We start from the raw sequence: 20,896 nt of genomic DNA on the forward strand, positions 1-20,896 counted from the left end.
CCCAAGAATGAAAAATTGATGTGGAGATGCTGTCTGAAGAGAAATCATTCACGTCATTGAGGCAGGCAGCGCTGGAAGACGTTCAAAAGGTTAACGTGAATTTGAAAGCGTTTGTGAAAGTGACAACTGGGGATGAAAGGAGGGTGATGGAAAGACGCAAGGCAATTTAATAATAATAATAATAATAATAATAATAATAATAATAATAATAATAATAATAATAATAATAATAATAATAATAAAGCAGGTACAAAACGGAAAAAAAATTTAGAACGCGCGAGATTAAATGAAACAACATACAGATACACTCAAACACTGCTAATAATAATAATAATAATAATAATAATAATAATAATAATAATAATAATAACAACACCAAAAGTATTCTTCAGCTCGAAAACAGATGCAGATTCTGGATAGAAGCACAATTTGCTAAGAAGGAAGAGTGAGCCGGAAATCCCGAATATAATAACAACAACAGTTTCTGGCGTTAACATAGTTATAAATAGCAGCGATGAGGTGGCTATCGTTTTGAATACAGTTCTCTGTTGGAGACAGTAAAGGTGCTGTAATATATCCTAATAATTAGAATAGTGACGAAAACATCATTGGTGGTAATATGCAACTCAAAGAAAAACAAAGGAAAGCGGTATTTAGAATACTGCAGGAATGTAAGACATAAGTATGGAAAAAGGTTCCCTTCAACAGGCGTAGACAATATAGCGGACTAAAATCATCACGCATAAACACGTATACACAGTGACTAGGGTCATCCATAAATTGGAAAAGAAAAAGGTCAGTTACAAAACCGATGCCTCCCTGTCCCATCTTTCCCGCTATTTAGATCTTGCTTCACTGTTTAAGGTGTTATGGAAAAGCAGATTGCTTCCGCTTCATTGTCAGGTGAGAAAACCGGACACTGTTCGCCTAACAATGACATTTCAATAAGCTAAGTGGTTTGCTGTGAACATTTAGCAGCCGAATGCTAGCGAGTTGTGTTGGCAGGGCGCCTCAGAATACCATTATATTATTTACGAAAGTCTGGCCTAACAACCGGCACGGGAACCGTTTTTTTTTTTTTTTTTTTTTTTGCGTATACTTGTCCAAGAGAGCAACCATATACGCTACAGTAGTAAGAGCGGAGCAGCGCAACTTGGTTTCTCAATGACAACAAGCAAACCTTATAATCACGTTGTCAGTTCCACATAGCTCACGTCACCTTTGCTCTTCGTCGGCCGTTTCTTGAAGATCCTCCGTGATCATGTGCCCAGATACAGGAATCCATGTACGAATTCCAGACGACGATTCCTAGCAATACTTGCGTTCTTTAATGTGTTTAAGCGATCTCGGGAGCAGCTACATGCAGTGAGTCTTAGTTCCGTTGTACATTATGCCAAATTCATTTACATATCCTCGGTAAGTATCAGTTAGTTGCTGGAGATCGTGCACTGATAGGGAGAGTAGAGCCACATCATCGGTGTAACAGAGGTTTTTATTGGTATTCTTCTGACAGGCATTCGTTTGGGAATGAGTTCTGTTTCACATACAGCGCAGCGCAAGTGTAAACGTACGGAACTGATGCGGTGAGAGGCTGCCACCCTGACAAAGTCTGAGGATGTGAAATTGTATAAAAATGTCTCACCCCATTTGACACAGATTGCTGTGTGGAGAAACAGCTTTGTAATATGTCAGCCAGCTTTTGTGAAGCTTCATGAAGAGTTTCAGGTAGTTTACTCATCAAAATGCTTTCTCACATCAACAAAACATAAGAAAATAAGAGAGGCTGATGATGAGTTATAGGCCGGCAATCCTTTTAGGATGTAGATTCAAGTTTGCTTTAAATCGAATTTGTTGTCTGAAGTGTGTGTAAAAAGTGAAGCCTCAATGAAAGAAAACTCATTTTGTCTAGGTCAGTTGAATATTTTATTTCATTTTTGTTTAATGGTACTGCACGAGCTAAGATGAATTATACAGGCACAGAATATAAATTGCTGGGTGGTAGATTTATTATTTAAGTCATCTTCAAAAGCCTTGATCATTAATGCAGTTCAGCGTAGGGCTATCCCTGATGGTTTCTTGAACTATAGAATTACAGATCTAACGCACTTCCAAAGATGAGGGTAGTCGCTAGAAAATTATAGCAACTACTCTTAGGTGGTCTCCATTTAATTGACAGTGCCTGGAAGCAAGCTTGACCTGCGCTTTTGCCTGTCTCATTAATACTGCAAGGTGTTTTTCCCTTCGTCTACACATTTGCCTCCACGTCAAAAACATTTCTTGAGAATGTGAACAGAGGTCTTTAACCAGGTCATTCCAGCTTGGTATGGTAACAAGAGTTACCTTGACGTAATTTATAAGTATCTTTGCCTGGGTCCAGTAAGGCGGCTTTTATATTCGAAAAGAAAATTTAGATCTCTCTTATGGTGGTAATTTCTATAATGAGTGATGCTGCAAAGTGTAGCACATGCTATACTGCAGCTTAGTTTCTGATGAAATGCTAGAGGACCTGGATTATCATTGGTTCCTAAAGCCTCAGCTAATAGCAGGTGGTCGTTCAGTTAAGTTTAGGATCTGATTGTAAAATGTTGCATGATTATAGCAAACGTTGCAGTTGACGTCCAGCCAAGAGGTTGTAATTATACCCGCTATATTTTGTATACTGCATGTATAAGAGGAAAAGGGGAGGAATATTACATCACTAATTTTAAAAGTGATTTTGACAGAAACAAGTTAGTTTATTATAAAATTGTTTCGAGAGTTGAGAATCAGATCCCCAATTATATAAATAATGATCAGAAGTACAATGTAAATAATGCTTTGCAACTCACCGAGGACCATGCAATACTGATAAAAATTTACATGGTTCTCCCGGGGCATATAAATATTAATGATTAAGATCTTAGCCTCGCCCTATGGTCACTTGAAGGCCAAGTAGCCTACCGCTCCAGTTAATAATCACTTTCACAGTGTTATCCAGCATAATGTTATCCACAATAAAGATAGGCCACCTTTTGCTGGCCGGCACTGATAAGTCATTTGCATTGATGAGGCCAAAAGGTCTCTGAAGTCTTCACCCACTAAATTGCACATCACAAGGAAATGTGGACAAGAGAGGGTCCCTTGAAATGCAATGATGTCTTTGAAATTTTTAAAGTACATGTTTGAGAGACATGTTTCGGTGTGTAGTAAAGTCTCCACTTACGAGAAATGAAGCTAACCTTAGTCTCAATCGTGACATGGAGCGGACTGGTGAATAATGTAGTTGGTGGGGTATGAGGGTGAACTCCAGTAAGACGAAAACACTATTGATTAGTATATCTTGTACTGATTTTCCGCCCCATCCTGCCTTTCAGGTGGATTGGACTCTCCTGAATGAGTCTGAAGCTTTAACTATATTTGGTGTAACTTTCGACTCACATCTTGCTTTTGAGAAACATCTAATAAAAGTGTCAGCAAATGCCAAAAGGAAGTTACGTATTTTACATAAGACCTCATATATTTATAACAGTAATAAAATCACTGCAACTTGTTTTAGGTCATCTGTCCTTTCTTTACTAGAATACTTCCTCCGTGTGGATGTCTGCCTCTGCCAGAGATTTATCCCTTTTAGACGATTTATCTCTTCTAGACAGAATGGTTCGTGGTAGCAAGTTGGACCATCGATGGATGGTCTCTTGTTTGTCAATTTTTTATACATTGTATTTTAATGGGGATCTCTCACATTCATAGCTGATCCCTGATCCTCTTTTCCTACCTAGAGCCACCAGATTTGCTGAACAGCAACACCAATGTGTAGTAAATGTGCTTCGCTGTCGAACTTCTAAGTTCCAGAGATCCTTTATTCCTCACACCGCTGGACTGTGGAACAGTCTCCTTGAGGATGTTGCGCACTTGGAACCTCGAAATCTCTAACGATGATGCAATGCATTACTACCCTAAAGCAATTCTCCTTGTATTTTACAATATACTTACATTTTTATCTATTTATTTATTAATTTGTTAATTTATTTTTTCTTTTCTAATAACCAATCTCTTCTTTCTGTATTTCCTATTACCATCTATTCCTTCTTTCAAATGAACACCATATTCTTTGGAAGCTCGAATTTCAAGCAAATGGTTCTTTGGGCTTGTTCCATAAGAATAGGTTCATCTTCTATAATAATAATAATAATAAAATAATAATAATAATAATAATAATAATAATAATAATAATAATAATAATATAACAACAATAATAATAATAATAATAATAATAATAATAATAATAATAATAATAATAATAATAATAATAATAAACTGAGACCAAAAATATTCTATGATATTACGCCTAATGGTTCCATGGCTAATTTCAAAACTGAGAGGTGAATGAGGTCATCACTAGATTGGTGGCGGGGGTTGGGGGGGGGGAGGCGGACACTTGCAGTAGAATGATTAGTGTCAATGAGTATTTTGGGGGAGAAGGAGTTATTTGGTCCCGAGAGAGGTTCAATCTCAAGGTCTTTATGTTGGTCCTAAGTTCTCTCCTTTACGAACATCAAACTCTGCAAAAGGCAGATGATCCTGTATGCATTTTCTGTATTTACCATTGCGAGGGAGATCACAGCAAGTAGAGTCGAAACCTGCTAGTTTCAACAAGGAATGCAAATTGTTTATAACAACGTGACACCTCTTCTCAGGTTTCGGGGGAGGTGCTTCGCAATGATTAAGACTTGGTCCTTAGGGTAGACGAGTGGCTCTTTTCTTTTTCTGCTGATTATCAACCACAGGGAGTGAAAAGTTAGAGTCTGTTTCAGTAATATCATGTCTAAGACAATTCTTTCCTCTACCAGGAGCACTGAGGAGTGTGAGGTGGTTGTGGGTTCATCTGTTGTACCCTAAAGATCTACCAGTTATGTGCATGCTTTAGCTGGAGGAAGGGTGTGGCCACTTTGAACTCACATGGCACCTCACACATCTTGAGTTGGAGGATGGCGAGTTAAATAACTGATGCCTCTTATGACAGAGTTGGATGGCTGCGAGTAACTTGGACACTTGCAAGGTATTTTCCACAACACTGTGCACGGCAGGCAGGCAGGCTCAAATCAGTAGGTTTCCTAGGTGGCAAAGTGTAAGGGTCATCAAGGCAGATGTAGCATAGTGGGTCCTTAGCCATACAGAGATATATGCCACTTTCTTGCTAGAAGATAAGTTCTTTGTAATTTACTCTTGGAAGATGGTTTTCGGTATCATGTCTTTACGTCGTGTATGCTCAATGTTTATTTCCTTATAAAGTAAAGGCAATTGTTCATGAGCTGCAAAGTTGTGCCTGAGGCAAAGGTATCGTTAAGTGCAGTAGAGGAAAGGCCAGCAGTAGCACATTCACAGTAATTTTTTAAACATCTCCCAGGGCAAATAGGCCTAGAGAAACTTTGGCATAAGGGATTTCCAAAGTTCTGATTGAAGCAGGATGAATTTGAGAAAAGCTGCACTTACACAACATTTTCCGGCTTAAAACGCCGGGCACAAAGTATAATAACTATCAACACACGGGCCACTATGGACAGTATTAATACTAATGGTGAAAAAACCCTCCTTTTACGGTAAAATCCGTTCGAGTACTGGCAACACATCTGTCCCCAACACAAAATGAGAATCGACGGAATTGTAAGTGAGATAATGTTTCATGTGGTGGTCGTGAGCCTGTGGCAGACAAGGGTGTGTAAGGTACTGTACATCTGAGTAAGAGAAAAGCTTGAAAAGAATGGGTGAAAGGAGTGATTTTGCTTTTGCCCTGTGATAGAGGTAACGGAGGTGACTGTAACAATTATAGGGACACAGCAATACTTAGTATACTATTAAAAAGTGTATGATAAGGTTTTGATTAACTGAGTATAGGAGATACAAAAAAGATGAACAGCAAAGAAGCAGTGTGAGTTTAGAGAAGGAAAGTTCTGTGTGGATCAAGTGTATGTTATGAAACAGCTGCGTGAATAGTTTGACACCAATGAGAAACACGGAACTAGGATGAGCTTATTAAAGAACTGATGCGATTTGATGAAGAGGGCGCTAAGAATGTATGGTGTAGAAGGTAATCTGCAGTAAGTGATCAGAAGTAGGGTGCATTACAAATCATTGCCAAAATTATGGAAAATGGCCAAAGAATTGTAACACTTTACACTCTAACAAGTGACCAAAAAAGGCCGATTACATTTTCTTTAATCATTTGTAGCTGTGAACGAGAGAAGGATTGGTATGATTTCAATGTGAGTCTGTAACAAGGGTAGCTAAATAGTCACTTAATATTTTTATGGATCGTCAGATGAGAAAAGTCTGGGACAGATCAGAAAAGAAGAGAATGTCCATAGCCAAAAAATTTGGTATGTGTGCACTGTATTTGTGAAATGATTTAGGTTGAAAGAATGCCAAAAATATCTTAGAAGTCTAGAAAAGTAAGTTATTTTAGACTTAGCCATATGAAGAAAACTGAGGATGAGACATTAATGAAAACTATAAAAATCAGAAGTTTTGGAAGGAAAGAGGAAAAGGACACCAAGAAAGTAAAAACTAGACGGACCTTACTATCCAAGAAAAGTAATGTGCGCCCTTGATAGAATTGAGTGGCGCATCGTATGGAGAAGGCAAGTAAGGGACTGACTCGGTGCTGATGTGACTTCATTGTAGGTATATGAAGCCATGAGGTTGTGGAAGATTTCTGCAGGTGAGGTGAAACTGCCAATAAATTATATTTTGCTCGACTCTCCAGTCACCTTGGGATGCATACATATGCACATGCACACACACACATTATATATATATATATATATATATATATATATATATATATATATATATATATATATATATATATATATATATATATATATATATATATATATATATATATATATATATATATATATATATATATATATATATATATATATATATATATTGCAATGAGAGAAACCTCTTCCTGCCAATCCTTCTTTCACAATTATTACAGTAATATAAAGCATAAGAGTAAATAAATATTTAAACTTCTTGTGAACTCATAATAAAAAAAGATGCTGTGGGTAAATAATTCGCCCATTTTGATTTCTCTCTCACTCATCCCTTGGGTAAGCTTTAACCTTCCTTTGACTGAGTGATCTGCCTGAGACCTTAATTCCAGGCACGGTCCTATGGAGATTAATCCTTGCCAGCGCGGGAGTGACTCACAAGAGAAAGCGAGCTGGCCTGTAGCAACTGGCCCCACGTGCTGGCACCATGACACCTGGGCATGAGTGACCTCGCAAGGTGGCCTGCCTGCCAAACGCCATGTGCCAGCCCTCTACAGAAAATGGGGTACCAGCAAAGATAACGCCACCTGGATGGAGCAGAGTCTTAATCCTCCGATGTTCAAAAGGGTGCCATGTGGGCAGATTGACCACAGAGATGTTGGATGACCTATCCAGGACACTTGCAGTCCTCTTGCTTCCTTTGAGTTGCCCTTTGCTTTCCCCACGTGGCTGGTCTAGAAACCTGAGTTACTTTTGGGGTGACCCCCTTCATTATCACCCTCCATTGCTGGCGCCTTTAGACGAAAAAGCGCCTACCTCCTGAAGAAGGTAATGTACCTGAATTAAAGCTCATGAAGTCAGTCACGTACCCTGTTATTTTCACTTACTATTTTATTTTTCTTCTCAGTGCGATTTACCTCAGTGAGACCTGTGTTCATAAGTGAAGTGCGTAATGTAGAAATGCAAGTATATTAACCAGTGTTGCAGGATCGAGTTCCCTGGCACCATAAGTACAACCCCCTCGATTCCCTTTAATTACGCTGTTGACTCTTTAGTACCGTTGCATTCTCAATTGTGGATAGGAGTGCTTGCTGTAGAACTATCTCATCATCTTGTGTGTGCACAGTGGCCTAACCACTGTATCTCCCATTGTGGTGCCCTTTGAAGCGGGCCCCCTTGTGTATCATCGTGGATCTTTCACCTACTGTATAGTTGATTGTTTGATAGGACTCTGTTCACCTGTCCATTATCATTTTTCATTCTCCTGATTGTGTTTAATGTAAATGTAATTAATTACGTGAACACTAAGCGTTTACCTGATCACTCCCTCATTTGAGAATGCTTTAAGCTGACAATTTCTAATATGCTTTTGTCTGAACCCAGAACTAGAAGTTAGATGCTACTAACCACGCCCCCCGCCATGCTAAGTTTCCGAGAATCTTCATTCTGTTAAATTCAGCCAAGTTTCTGGGCCAGATCAAAACCTTAATATACAGTATATATATATATGATATATATATATATATAGATCAAACCATGTCAATATATATATATATATATATATATATATATATATATATATATATATATATATATATAATATATATCAATATACAGATATATATATATGTAATATATATATATATGTATATATATATATATATATATATATATATATATATATATATATATATATATATATATATATATATATATATATATATATATATATATATATAGTGTGTGTGTGGTTTGCATGTACGTAACTGTTTGTAAGTAGTTACAGACATACAAACGCACTTAAGAACAATTACGCATACATGTGAATTCGTGTGCATGTATGCTGTGCATATCTATGTAGAATTTAGCCTTATAAACAAAATAATGGAAAGTGGAACATAAGAAGTGGTTAAGAGCAGACAAAAAAAGGCCTTGGTCTTTTTTATAGTGTATCATTAACGTATGTTATTATTATTTTGGATGTTGTTGTTATTATTATTGGTTGTACGGTATTATTATCACTTCCTAGTTGAATCTTATAATACAAAATAATTTAATTCCCTTGATTTGAAATCGATATGTTAACCTCTTCAAACAAAAGTGAAAGAAGTATCTTAAATATTATATGATCGTAAAATTTCACACTGAATAAATAAAGCTGTGTAAATGATAAAAGTCAGAATATGACATAAGCTATTCCTGTTTCTGGGCAAGTGGCATCCCAAAGGCAAAAGAAAATACCTTCTTTTTCACAAGTAACCCGTTTCCCCTAGTACGGACAAGCTCAAGATAAACATGGAAAAACAATCAATGTTACAGTCATTCTTTAACTGGTGAAACAAGGATGAAATCCGTGTGCAGAGAGCTTCCATGGGTAAATGCCATAATAAAAGCATAAGGTTTCTAATCTTGAAATTATTTTCTTGAATATTTATTTTTTTCTCAAAAATTTTCTTATGCTTCTACTTGATTCTTGCCTCTTCTCTGTATCCTTTTCTTTTTCATATTCATTTATTCAAAATTTGCTTATTGTCCATTCATTCCCTTTCCGCATTTTTTCATCTTGCATACTGCCCTGCTATTCCCTTATTTTCTTCAGTTGCGTTTCCTCTATTTTCTTCCTCTATCCCATTTTCATTCACAATCTTCACTCCTTTTTCCATATCTATCTCTAACATGCAACTCTCTTCCTTCAACCTATATTTTTTCTCCAATTTTCTCCACAGACCTCTCCTACAATCCACCTTCCTTGCTTTTCATAAGCTCCTTTTCTTCTGTTTTCTTCACCTGTCTTTCCCAACACCCAGCTTCCCTCTTCTCCCCCGCTCCTTCTCCCCAGCCCTGAGAGATACACTGAAGTGCCTCTACCTCCTATGTAGGGGAATTTTAATAGTCCATAAAATACGTATCCATCAACAAGATAGTATTGGATTACCAAATGATGGAGGTATCTACCACTCCTATCTCGCTATCAGCGTTTCTTTTTCTCAAATACAGAATTTTCTTAGTCTAAAATTATCTCTCTCTCTCTCTCTCTCTCTCTCTCTCTCTCTCTCTCTCTCTCTCTCTCTCTCTCTCTCTCTTACGTATTTTCCAGCTTTTTAAACAAAATAACTCAGGTTCATAGATTTCTGTTATAATATTATATTTCGGGTATATTCATATGTATGTGTATATATATGCATATAATATATAAAAATATATATGTATATATATATATATATATATATATATATATATATATATATATATATATATATATATATATATATATATATATATATATATATATATATATGTATACATAAAGACCTTCCCATTCAGACACATAAATACTATATTTTTTCTCTCTCTTGATATACTGAATTTTGATTTATGTTTTGGCTTCTTTTCATATGCACATCCGTTCTTTCTTCCTCTTCAGTTGCTTTCAAGATTTTTAGAGTCTACTGTCAAAGAATGAAAAATCGGATATTAATTTGCATAAAATCAAACGAAATGATTGACCTAAATTTTACTGGTTAGAATTCTACTTGATTATTTGTATTTTTATATATTTTGCCATTACTTATTGTCTTGTGTGTGTATATATATATATATAATCATAAATATATATATATATATATATATATATATATATATATATATATATATATATATATATATATATATATATATATATATATATATATATATATATATATATATATATATATGTGTGTATGTATGTGTGTATATATATATATATATATATGTACAGTATATTTATATTAGTTTCATAATTTTAGAAAGAAAAAGTTTCTGTTTAGGTTTCCTCCCTTAAATTTCTTATTTCCGAATCAAACTAAAACAAAAGAGTTTAAGTGAAGGAGTACATACCAAAATGATTCTCTTTCCACTGCTCCCCACGTTGTTTTTACACTCCTCCACCTCTTCTCCCTCCTCTTCCCCCAACTACCTCCGCCCTCAGTCACCCATAAAGCACCCATCTTTTACGCCGAGGGTGACAGAATTATCACCCATTCCCCTACTCCTTCTTCACCCTTAAATACACATTAACCTCCCACTTCGGAACATCCTCGCTAACTAAACTTCGGATAGTAAATACTGCAAACGCTGTAAATGTCGGTATTTTTCTCTTTCCTCAGTCATTCCTTTTCTTTATTCTGGACTTTTTATTACTTTATTTATAGTGGTCCTCATGATGAGAATCTGACACATTTCGACTTATTCTGCTGGTGTATATATATATACATATATATATATATATATATATATATATATATATATATATATATATATATATATATATATATATATATATATATATATATATATATATATATATATATATATATATATATATTGCATTTCTCTTACTTTTATTTTGTCATAACATATTTCTTATTTGGTTTTTTGTCTATAATTAGATAACTGGTTTTCTTGTCATGATATATAATATAGCATGATAATATAATATACTATAATATAATAGATGAGTAAATGCTCCTAACAAAAAATTCAGTGATTCAGATTTAAGATTCCGCACACTAAATGAAATATACATCAAACTATAATTCCTCAAAAGTAAAAATAACACACATTTTCACAAAGTGAAATAAAGGAAGTAAGAATGAGAGTATTAAAAGGTTATCCTAAGAATAAGAAGAAGAAGAGCAACAACAATGGTAAATTAACGTCCATGCATTGCAGACGCTGTAAATATGAGCAATTATATAAGATGCAGATGACAATTATGATAAAGCAACAGATAAATTTTAAGGATGAAAACAGGTACCAGATCAAGTTTTTATAGTTCCATAGACCTACAAAGAAAGAAAGTAACAACATTTTTTGACCGAAGTCCCTCCAGCTTCTAAAAACGAAATTAAGCAGAAGGGGAAGCAGAAAGAAAAAACCTAGAGAAAACTTAAAAAAAAAGACAATAATAAATAAAACACAGAGTCAAAGCGCTACGAGGGACCATAAACCAGTCCATCTGAACTGCCCAGTTCTCGAGTCTCCAACCACAATATTGCTTTTGGTGTGTAATTTTACAACCGTTTTACGGTGCCCTTAATAACCCCCGTTTTGTTGTAATATACCTGCCGGTAGAAGGAAGAGAGGGACTACTTTTTAGCTGGAAGGCCTAGACGGTTTCGAGAGTCCTCCTTTTAGTTTTCCCAGTACGACTTTGACTTCAAGATTTTAGTGTTTCGGTGTCGTGTTCCACCGTTCCAGGGAACTGCTGTTAGCATGTTCCAGTAGACATGGTTTCTGAGCTGCATTTACGCCAAATATCCAAATGAATAAACTTTTCAACTTGTGTGTTCTAGCAACCACATCTTTTGGGCTCAATGACACTGTCGCGGAATAAAGAAGTATTTAAAGACTGTCCATACTTGTAGTCATGCTTACTTTCCTCGACACTGTTGCAATTAGTGACATCATGGCGGAGGAGGTGCACCTAACTTACTAAATAAATAAAGTGAAATTTAAGGAACTTCTTAATAATTTTTTTAAATGTCATCAGGTCTAACTAAACAATCTTCAGTAACATAAATCTGGGATATGCTAAAAATGCATCCGCAAAAAGTGGGTGCAAAATTCTTAAACAAGAACAAATCAACAACAAAATTTCTTTAATAAAAACCCACAACTGTATTTTATAGTACTGGACCACACGTGACGACAGCTGAACACCAAAAAATGTAATTGATAAAAAAAAATAATACATTAAAATTAAGCAATGCACTCAATACCTTAATACATAAACTTACGAAAAATCTGGAAGAATAGATATATATTTATGTGTCATTTAACTACGTAATATAATATAATAAAAACACAAAACTAATGGTATTAGAAAAGACTAGTTTTGGTAAAAGATACAAATTTGTGAAAAAATCTTTCGAAGAATAAAGAAAATACTAATAGACCATTTACCTGCTGGAATAAACATTTAATAAACACTGACTCTGCAATATAAACAAAAGATCTCTAATCCCACCAACAAAACACAGAGCAAAGATTATACAAAGGAGAAACAAACCAATGAAAGTAACGAATATATGCATGAGAAACACAATGAAAGTAATGAAACACGCATATAGAAAAAAACACCAAAATGGCCACAAAAAAACATGAAAATACACACAGAAGACAAGAAAATGCGCACGTACAGGAAAACATGAAAAGTGACATGAAACTGAACGCCTGCAGGCATCAAAATGGTCACGAATGCATCCATGATAATGAACACATGCGCACTTGAACACCCAGGCAGATAGACATACCCCAAGCCAAATAATACCCAAAAACCTGGACAAGAGATATAAAGACAGAACCACACGCCTCCGACCCCTCGAAAGAGACAAGGGACAAGCCACACAGACCAAAGAACATATTGGAGAAGCCGCAGGTTTCAAACCTCAAGACTTAACGCCACCCTACTCTTCTTCCTCGGGTAAGCCGAACCTGGGCGAACTTAAGAGAAATATCTGAACCCGGAACCTTTAACGTACTAAAAAGAACCCATTTGAAACTGGAACCTTCAAGGTAACCAGCAAAACCCAAGTGAAACTTGTGAATCTATTATTCGACGCAAAATGTCAGAAATAAAAATAAGCCTAGAAATGGTCTGGCTTATTTAAGTGTAGAAAATTGGTTCTTTTCTGAAGCCCTGATGAGTAATGTTATAGAACATTACCTCTTTTAATACCCTTTTCTTAATCACTGTATTTCTATGAGACATGACGCCTTTCCTCTGGTTAACGTCAAAAACCTGTGTATCATTCCTCAAATTTTTTTAAATACCTGATTTTCTATCACTCATTGCTACTCTACTGAACCCGTGATTTTCTATAAATCGTCACACCTTTTCATATCCTTTATCTTCTGCAGACTAAATTATCACTCCTCAACTAATATCCGTTATTTCCCAAAACATATCTTTTGCAGACTCTTATTTCTCATACATCTCTATTAGAACTCAAATCTTTGTTTTCTGTAAATTGTTACTATTTTCTGACATCCACAATTTTCTATAACTGTAATTGCATTCATTTTTTAACACGGTCTGCTATAAATCATGACTCCTGTCTTTGACCTGTCCGTTTATCATCTGAGTGTAATTTAATGCACTGTATCCTTAAATGTGAAAAGTTCAGCAGTGAATAGAAATGTCAGCACTGGGTTTGAGATCCAATGCTTACATGCACACGGACCACACGGACAAACTTCAGTTTATTTTCTGTTCTGTTTTACCTCTCTCTTGCCTTATCTTTGATATCTAGTTCTTCAGTCTTTAGTTGCTTCATCTTTCCCTCTCTTTTATTAAAAATACAATGCTAAAATTTAACTTAAATTTTTATTTCTTTCATTGGTCTGATATCCTATCCCTAATTGCATGACATCTATCTTCTCCCACCAACCAACACCTCCCTCTCCCTCTTGTAACGTCTTTCTACTCAACCAGGCTTGAAAATGGACCACAATCCGTAAAAGAACTGAAAAAAGCAATTCAGAAGCAGATCCGGACGATGCATAATGGCAAGAAACCCAGAGTGCAGTGGTTCTTGTCGATCCTTTCTTCTTTTCTGACGCTTTTCTTTCACTACGAGCAATAAATAACACATCTACTCCACCGACGGATGGATGGATATATGGTATTTACGATCGAAGTGTCACCCCACCCCACGCCACCCGTATCCCCCACAACCCACACTCCTCAGCCACATATGTCAGGAAAGGCCAGTCACTGCTTTATGAAAATCGAAAAATGACGGCGAGAGGAAAGACGGGAGGCGTGAAATGTGATCGACAATGGGCTATATTTGTGAAGGAAAATCCCTGAGGTATGGCAATAACGTGAATTAACAGTTCACTGACTTATAGATGCAATCATTCGAATGCCATGATGATTCTTCTCTTGCACACCCTGGTTGCTCGTATGAATGCTAATTAATCAAAAGAAACTCCAGTTGGGGTCAGCTTGCATGCTTGACTACAGATAAGATGTTAAACTTTCTTTCAATTAATTTGGCCCCTCTTTTTTGAGGTGCAGTTAAGGTTAATTGAATCTTTCCGGTGTTTGCATTTGCTCTAGAATTCGGTGCGCGAATTCAAAAATGGATTGATTTCCTTATGATGTCATAGATCGCTGCAGTTTTCCTAAAATGCAATATTTGAGTTCGAAATGGCGTTTCTCTATATCTTCTGGTACCTAAGCTTGTTCTACAATTCAGTGCATTATTTCGAACATGCATTTTCTTTTTGTCTGAAATTCAGGTAACCTGTACCGTTCTACAATTCAATGAACGCATTTAACATTTTTAAGACTATCTATTATATCAAAGTCTTTGGTCGCTGTAGTTTATCCAAACTGATGCTTAAATAACAAAATTAAGCTTCATTAAGCTTTACTGAACTTCAGATTGTTGTCAGTTTCAATACTGCATTGCAAGGGTCTGAGAGAGAACCTCATAACGCAATTATTGCTGTGTTGACTCACTACGCGCCGAAGAACCGGAGACCTGTGAAGGCACGACGCCTACAGATTTTACAATACGAACGGCAATATTAAGTGTTGTGACTTTATAACCGCCTGGCTGCAATTCCTGAATAATTTGGCTATGAGTTCCTCTCTGCAACTGCAAAACGAAAATTTTCATTTTTTCTGTGCTTTCAAAGTTCCAATGCAGCACCGTAACTGCCTTCAGAGTAGCACTGTGGCGCCCTAATTGTGGCGTTGCAAATCCTAAGGAATTTGGCTAGGGTTCCTCACGTCTTTCTCAGTAACTGCAGAACGAAAATTTCATTGTTTTTCATACCTTCAATGTGTGATAAAATTTAGTTCAGTTAAGAGAGTTAGAGGTGAAGCGCACCAGCGCAGAACGGTTAAGATGTGTACCTATCAGGAATGATCAAAACGCGTCCCAGTCAGTGGCGAGTTATGTGCAATTACCCACTTTAGCAGTTCATTAAGATGCATCGCGGGGAGGAAGAGGAGGTGGGGGATTTGATCGATAATGATACGACAAACTCATAAACTTAATCTGTCATACATTGGAAAGCTCAGAAAATGTTTCTATAGTGATAGTAAAGGCTTATATATTTTATCTCTAATGATATGCGAAAATTCACGAATATTATCTATAAAGATAAAATCTGATATAAATCAACTACAAAGACGTGTTACAATGGCAAGCTCAAAAACATCAGTCTTGCTGCTTTGGCAAGATCGAAAACTCAGTTGATACGCTCACTTACGGTGCTCATTTTTAACGACCTTACAATGTATAGTACCTCAATTATGACATGTTGACTATAAACTGTAGAACGTTAGTTTATCAATTATACGACTTTTTGTAAGACTCTTTCAAAAGACCATATCTAATGCAAATTTTGACAATAAATATCGACACCTCAAAATTATAAAGTAACTATTTGAGCTTCAGTTTTCACTACTCCGGCACTGTCTCACATAAAGGACTGAAAAGTACCAATGAGTAATGTTTTTTTTTTTTTACTTTTACTATATATATATATATATATATATATATATATATATATATATATATATATATACACATATATATAGATATTATATATATATATATATATATATATATATATATATATATATATATATATATATATATATATACCTTATCTCAGTTTACTAAAATTTACAAAAGAAAATACTGAAACATTATCAAATACAACCTACAAATATCTTGATGACACGTTCTCTCTCTCTCTCTCTCTCTCTCTCTCTCTCTCTCTCTCTCTCTCTCTCTCTGAAATGACGTGAAGAAAACTTTCTTGCTAAGTTTACAAGACCATGATCTCTCTTAGATCTTTTAAATGGCATTTAAAAAACTGTGCACAAATCTACGAAGTCTCTCTCTCTTGTATGGGTTGAGTACATTGTAGTGTTATATCCAGCATGGGGGTTGGGGGGAGGGAACCTTTTTATTCCAGGGGTAGGAGAAATGGCCATACATCTCACCACCGGGGTCGGGAGTGTCTGATAGTAATTGGGTGGTCGTCCAGAACAAACATGAAAAGAGATGCCGCAAGCTTACATAAACGTATAATAGAAAAAATTATATTAGATTCCAAAGAGCCCATAACCATAAATAAGCGGCTAATCTCTTAATTGATTCAAGATGGGCCTCCATAATGACTCAAAGAATAAGTAAAACCTTCTCGGTTGGTAGTGAGCGGTTAGATTATCTGGGATTCCGTCAGCGAAGACTAATTGATTAGTATCTGAAAACTGGCGCTGCAATGACTATGGTTTTCCACGCCGACAAAACTGAAGAAGGGAATAACCCAATGAAGTTTCAGTATCAATATATCAATTGCAGAACTAGATACTGGAAAAAGAACTCTCTCTCTCTCTCTCTCTCTCTCTCTCTCTCTCTCTAACAAATTTTAGACCACAGTGAATCGGTTATCATTATCACTCAATTATAATAATTACAATGAAATACATTTCCATACCCTTGCCTAAGGGATTTGCTCTGAAATGAGACCAGAAGGAAAGGAACGGACGAAATTTTCAAAGGAGAGAAAGCAGCGCAGCTTCCTACTACAGGGGCCCTGCAGTCGAGTGGGTCAGCCCTCATGGCACAATGCTGTTTCTGGATATGGCCTCTTTTCATTTGTAAAAGAGAAAATTTACATTTACCTCTTGAGATAAATTATGTAATTAATTAATCTATAAAATAATGACCTAATTACTAGAATTCTGCACAGAAAATCAACATAGATCATCACATAACCTTTGCTCTTCATAATACGGTAATGGGATCAGTCACCCTGGTAGCTGTCACGCCAGATATATATAAAATTCAATCAACCTTTACCAAATTAAAAAAGACGCTTAAATTTTGCATCGGATGTAGAATGACTATTATCAACACACTATGAAATGAAATGCACAAATTTCGTTCCTTTATGATGAAACATGCAACAAACGTTACCAGTCTAGTGCAAGCGGCAACGGGTCATAACAAGCCCGTAACAACAGAGCAAGTACGTATTTAAGACATTTTTCTGGCATACAACTCACTTTAATTACAGCATGAACGAAGGAACCACACGTCATATCTCCCTTCCTTATCTCTATCCACCTACATTACTCATTTCTCTCACTTTCTCTCCTTCACTCACGGTCATAAGCGTCCTCCTCCTCCTCCTCCTCCTCCTCCCTCTACCAGTGGTGCCAGATGTGAGACGAGATAAGCGTTATCTGTTTCCTGTTCTAACCACATAGAGATTTCATCACAAGAAAGGAGAGAAGAAAAATTGAGAATAGGAGGGAGAAATAAAACCAAAAGGTAAAGATTCTCCGCAAAATGAAAGAGAAAGCTGTGATTCATTCAAATTCTGTATCTCTAACGCGAAAGTTTACACGTTGGTAAAAGTTAGAGCACTTCATCATATTCAAGTAAGTAAAACTTTGACGGCAACAGGCTGTGAAATATTTACAAAAAGGTTCCGAATGTATAGTGCAGCAATATTAGGTAATCTGAAGTACAACGGTAACAAAATTCATTCAGTCATTCATTAGAATAAATTCGGTAGGAACAATGAGCAAGTAAAAAATGCGTCGAAGTTTCTTCGGCGCAATCGAGTATTTGTACAACGTATAATGCTGTATGAAACTCTCGATGTGCTGCAGTATGACATTCTCAGCCACGACCGGGCAGCGCTCAGATGCTCCCCAGATGTGGTCAAGTGAAGATGCGGCGGCGGCGGCTGGCACCTCTAGCGGTGCCAGACGCACAATCCATAGCTACACTTAGCCTTAAATAAAATAAAAACTACTGCGGCTGGAGGGCTGCAATTTGGTAAGTTTGATGATTGAAGGGTGGATGATCAACATACCAATTTGCAGCCCTCTAGCCTCAGTGGTTTTTAAGATCTGAGGGCGGACAGAAAAATTGTGGACGGACAGACAAATCGTTATCTTTTACAGAAAACTAAAACCCACCCAGAACCACAAAATAAATCTCATAAAAATAGTTTCTAATATCGCATAAATAATGAGGATTAAATTCTTCCTCCAATATAATAATAATAATAATAATAATAAAATAATACTTTACTCGAGATCAAGTCTCATTCATGCAAATTCGTGGGCCTTAACCTGGTGCATGGTCACCCACCGTAAGCTCTTGCTCCGTTGTCCCAGAAACCTCTTCACGACTTGCACTTGTATTAAAAAATTACTTATAGGTCCCACCTTAGTTTTTATTATACAATTATAATTTTTAACCTGACGAGGGTATAGAACACCATCTTTTTACCAAAGCTTGAGAGGAACACGCGTAGACAAACTCTCCTCCCAAAGAGATCTTTCCACAAAGACAAAAAATACGAGTATAAGTAAGAGCACTTCTATACAATTCTATGCAACTGGAACATGCACAGCTAAACTTACCTCTCTCTCTCTCTCTCTCTCTCTCTCTCTCTCTCTCTCTCTCTCTCTCTCTCTCTCTCTCTCCGTAACAACTCGCTACCTTAAGGGGTCAGTATTGTTTGGACAAATTTGCTGGCGATGACTGTGTACTATATTTAGAATTTAAACTCATGGTACACTAAAGACTTCCTGCTCTGGGGAGTTTTCTCCGCAAAGTGGGTAAACAGTGATACTTAGATATAAAGTGGGGTGATGTCAAATTCCAATATGGAAAGATCGATAAAAGATGCGAAAAAAGTGTTTCTTTTAACTAGTGTAGAAAGTATTGTTTTAATGAGATTTCTTCCTCCATTCACTTCTGTCCATTACTAGGATGTGTCCCTGCCAAAAAGGCCCTTCTTCAATTTTTACTGAAAACCGGAAGGTTAATACCTCCAAGACCAGCCCCTTCGTAAGTGTACATGCGCGCACACACGCACATTTATAAATATGTATATATGTACAGTATATATATATATATATATATATATATATATATATATATATATATATATATATATATATATATATATATATATATAAATGGACGTATGTGCGTGTTTGTGTTCCAGCATAACTCTAAACGCATTGAGAAATTTCAACCAAACTTGGGAGAGAGAGAGAGAGACTTTATTGGTTGTCATTCAAAGTTTTCCTGGCAGCGCTGGGTTGGTCAGCTAGTATAGTATATATATATATATATATATATATATATATATATATATATATATAAATATATATATATATATATATATATATATATATATATATATATATATATATATATATATATATATATATATATATATATATATATTTATATATCGTGAGTTTAAGAAGCTGAACCCGGCCCGAATTGTCACTCGGTCTGTGCCTTCAGCAACTTACGGTAATCACTCCTCCCTATCCTTGTATTCGTCATTTACATTATTTGCATGTAATTTTTTAACTTAATTTTTGGTCCGAGTTTGTTATTTTAACTTTTGTGTTCTCTTTTATAGCCTGAAAATGGGAGTTTTACGTCTTGCAACGTCGCAGCAATAATAAAGTACTCTGAAAAGGAATAAAGGACTGATCCTTCACCCTACACCTACTGATGCCTACCGGTTGACAGAACCCCTTCCAATCCTCACTGTATGTATATATATATATATATATATATATATATATATATATATATATATATATATATATATATATATATATATATATATATATATATATATATATATATATATATATATATACATACATACATACCTGTGTGTATGGGTGGGGGGGACAACAGGCATGCGAGTATGTGCGTTTCCAAGAGAAATATTAGCGAAAAAACTTCTTTAACAAGAACACAAGAATTTCTCTAGCGAAGAGCAAGTGGCAACGACACGACACATCAGAGCCAGGTCCAAATTCAAAGTGAGACCTGATCCATGACGTGTTAAGTGTAAAGTAAACTTCTGTTATGTACCTCGAATACTTAACAGCCTTCCTTACGTACGTAAACAGCTGCACGCCAGTGCGTCGGCGAAAAAGGGCACGCTCTTCATATCATAAAGACCAAAGAAAGTGTTATCAATCTGAAGATTTCTTACAGAAAAGTATGAGAGAGAGAGAGAGAGAGAGAGAGAGAGAGAGAGAGAGAGAGAGAGAGAGAGAGAGAGAGATG

Source organism: Macrobrachium rosenbergii, chromosome 13 (genome assembly GCF_040412425.1).
Source record: "Macrobrachium rosenbergii isolate ZJJX-2024 chromosome 13, ASM4041242v1, whole genome shotgun sequence".
In the NCBI taxonomy this organism is placed as follows: Eukaryota; Metazoa; Arthropoda; class Malacostraca; order Decapoda; family Palaemonidae; genus Macrobrachium; species Macrobrachium rosenbergii.